This window comes from Chaetura pelagica, unplaced genomic scaffold (assembly GCF_000747805.2).
Source record: "Chaetura pelagica isolate M959 unplaced genomic scaffold, ChaPel_1.0 scaffold150, whole genome shotgun sequence".
Taxonomy (NCBI): Eukaryota; Metazoa; Chordata; class Aves; order Apodiformes; family Apodidae; genus Chaetura; species Chaetura pelagica.
Genome location: NW_009952052.1, coordinates 2,967,998 through 2,971,919, shown reverse-complemented (window position 1 = coordinate 2,971,919; position 3,922 = coordinate 2,967,998). Strand labels below are relative to the sequence as shown.

Genomic DNA, 3,922 nt, shown 5'->3' with positions numbered 1-3,922 from the left:
CATTCCTGCAGTGCAGACAAGTCCATTAACCTCTGCTGAAGTGCAGAAGCCCTCAGCTGAAGCTGCTTGCCTAACCAATTATTTACTTTGAGCTACTGCGCACAGTTGTATGTTTCTGAGAGAGTATTTAGGATGCAGTGACTAGGAGATCTGTTCTTTGTTCCTTTGCAAGGCGAGGCTGAGGGAGATAAATGGAATTGACTAATTACAGAACAAGGAGCTTCTCTGGTCTTCTGGCCTTTCTCAGGAGGAGGGAAAGGTTTGCTCATCTCATCTACACTTCCGTCTTTAACCTCCCTGTGCAATTGTGAATAGCTGCAATATGTCAAAAGCCACAGGTGCCAATGCAGACAGCAGCTCAGGTATTAATGTGAAGGAACATTACATTAGCTTTTATTTAGCCCATTAACATGGTTGTAGGGGCAACCATCTGGAATAAATCTTCAAGGTAAACAGTTCACAGAAACCCAGCAGGCAGCTCTATGGATTGTTGTATTTCTATGGCACTTCATTAGTAAATAAACATGTATCTTCTCTCTCAAGCACGTACCAAAACAGTATTAAATCAGACCTCTGACAGTTAATACAACTGTCTCTACTAAAGGACACATTTGTAAGAGTTGTGTGAATCACTGTGAGGAAAAGGTTGCAAAAACTCTAGTAAATGCAGATATGTATTGGCACAGCCAAAACAGCTGCTCCTGAGATAATGCAGAAATTACTTTTCTTTTGGTTTGTGGTTGCAAAAGCCTGCTTTGATAGCATTGCTAATATCAGCTAATGATTCAGTATGCAGAGAAGGAGCAAATCATACATCAGCAAACCATGCATCAGCAAACTGGACAAACCAGTCAGCTTTATCCTTCTTCTAGAACTTCATACTTTGCTGTGTTTATATTTTTCTCCATTAGAGACCCACAGCAGGAGCCGTAAAATTTGTCATCACTAGGTTTACTCCTGCCAAGGGTTTGCTGAACACACTAGGCGATAGCACAGAAATGCTGAACTGGGCTAGTATTGATGCTTCAAGAATTAACCATCATCCTCCTTAAGGCCCATTCTGTGTCCAGAGGATGCCACAGGATGTACAGTCAGAAATGTTAAGATGAACAAATTCCACCTTTGAAGCCACAGCAGCAGGATGCACCTCAGCTTCCTGCAGCAGATCCCTGAGCAGAGCAACTCCACCAACAGACACAGCTACACAGACTTTGCAGAGCTCCTCCACATTCAGGCTCCTGGGAGAGCCATGGCAAAGCACAGGGAATGTGCTTCATCTCAGCAAGCTGAGAAATCAGCAGTTGTAAGCATACCAACACAATCAACAAGTATGTGGCTCATGGGAAATGCATATTTTATGTCAGAACAAATAGTGTCTCTACAAACAAGTTGCATAAATATACAGGGAAACTTGCCACAAAAGCATCTGCTATTAGAAATAGGCTATTTTCAAATTAATGAAATTTTCCTTTTTTCTGTACCAGAACATCTTAGCAGTTAGTACAGCGATTGCAAGAATGTAACTAGTTGCATAACATTAAAACAAACTTCCATTTGCAAAGTGTTGTTCAGATACGTAAATAATGGGAGTAGGTAAGTGTGGAAGATTAAATCTGATCACTCTTAGCTGGTTTAACACCACCTGATTTCTTCTCCAGTAAAAGAAAGAGCATTTATATGGCTAGGAAGCAAAATACCACATTTAACACAGCCTGCTCTAATTAACCCTGCTAACAAACCATCAAATGGAGCAGAACACCACACATCTGCACCCAGCCAGCTCTCAACATTTAGTTTTGGTATCTTGATGCAGTGGCACATTATGTTGTACAGACAAACACCATCATTACGCTTATCAGCCTGCTCATGCCATAATTAATTGGGGAGCTGGTCTGAAGACCAGGGCTTTCAGATACATACAGTGATGACAATTGAAATGTTGGCATTTGTCAACAGCACCTTCACCCCAGGCGCTACCTAACAAGCCACAGTCTGCGGTATACATGGAACTGAAATAACCATGGTAACTCTGGGTATATAGTGACATTTTAATGATTGCTACTGCCTATCCTCAGGCCATCACTTGGAGAACTAAATGGCCCATCAAAAAGCAGATGAATAAAGTGGCTTCCATACAGTGCATGAAAAATGTTAAGCACATTTAGGGATTAAAGCCATTTATATCTATCTCAGAAGGATAAAAAGGAGAGATAAACATAATACAAAAAGCATGTATTATGAAGAAATAATGAAACTACCACGTTCTACAGCAGCAGCTGCCACTAAAATGTCAGTAGCTACCAGTAGCTAGCACAAATTGGTATCTAAGATACCAAAATTATTTCCTATTTTAAGTATAAGTGCCTCTTATTACATACTGAATTTATAAATGGCAGCATCATCAAAGGTCTTTCATGCTCAGTCACTGCTAAACTGCAGTAGAAAAACTACCAGTTATAAACCACCTTAATTCTCAAGCACAGAAGGGGACGCAATATAGCTCTTTATTAACACTTTCATACAATCTGATCTGTTTTTAAAGAAAAAAGATGGTAGAATCCTCGATTTTATTTTTTTTTCATGATTCTGATGAAAAGTCTGCTTTCTTAAAGCATTCAGGAATTATACCATTTTCTCCATGGTGATGGAGAAGATTTGAGTGTATATTAAAAGTATCTGTAAAACTGTCTTGTATTTAGAAGTTTCACTTACCAAAATGAAGAGACAACCAGAAGCAAGTTTTGTGTGTTCAGGAATAGTAGAAAACACGGACAAAATCAAGCAACCAAACACAAGGAGAAAACTGAAAAAGAAAGAATATTAATAGTTGTTAATATTTTTCAGAACCCTGATCCAGTATTTATATTGATCCTACGATTAATAGAATATTGATCCACCATTAATAGAAGACTATGAATGATCAGAATTCATTAATAGACGGGAGTTCAATCTCTACTTAACTTTGTTCATTGAAGACATTAGAACAGCCTATTACTAAATCCAAACGCCCTAAGCAACTCTGGTAGAATTAATGGAAACAAACACAAGAAGCAAGATTTTCTTGGAGAAAATGACACAATATACACAAACACTACTTTTGGTATCATGATGACCTTTATGCCATCCTGTGGCTTTAAGGGAACATCACCAATGGGACAGTCCTCTCCCCAGTCTGAAAAATCTTTTCTTCCACACATGATCACAAATATCTGCCATATAAGCTATCAAGGAGCTAAGATGTTGCATCTAACTCCCCATCTGACGCAACTGAGCAACAGACATAATGTACAAACTACCAGAAGCTGAGAGTTGAGTTATGGCACCACTGCCCTAAATGAACAGGCACCATTCTGGGAACAAACTTAGTATATATATATGTGCAGGCAAAACAAAGCACCAATATGCTGCTAAATCTCTTTGCGAGGAGGATGAAAATACTCAGTATCAATGTAGAAATTCTTGCATATTCCATGTCTGATGCTTACAGCACACAGCACACATGGTGTTCACAGACACGAGCCTGTAGAGCTGGTATCACTCTGAGGCCTACACTATGGATGATAAGGAATATCCTTTCCTGTTTTACTGCTTTAATAATAATAATAATAATAATAATAATAATACCACTGTGCTGGTGAAGCGATCTATGAATTGGATCAGAAGTTCATTTCACCCACAATACCATGAACTGACTAATCAGCAGCCAGGCAGCATGCTGAATGAATGCAAGGCAGTGCATGTTCTATATATTTAATTATTGCACTGTATTTTGCAAGTACTAATAATTGATTTTATCAGTGTTTTCCAAATTCCCTTCTTAAAACATTTGCCAGTCATGCTGGGCAATTAGTCAACCAAAAATGGGCAGGCCTTTTGCTTTTGTCTGAATTCCTGGAACTCCTGTTAGCAGATGCTCTAACCC

At 39.0% G+C, this 3,922-nt stretch overlaps 1 protein-coding gene across 1 annotated transcript in view; it reads right to left on the bottom strand.

Annotated features, from left to right (window-relative positions):
- The window catches only part of KCNQ5 (potassium voltage-gated channel, KQT-like subfamily, member 5), an 85,244-nt gene extending 82,448 nt beyond the window's left edge, over positions 1–2,796 (bottom strand). Inside the window, exon 1 of the mRNA XM_010003359.1 lies at positions 2,713–2,796. The gene's annotated coding sequence lies outside the window, so the exon portion shown is untranslated. The remainder of the gene's footprint in view (positions 1–2,712) is intronic.
- Positions 2,797–3,922: the final 1,126 nt, after the last annotated feature.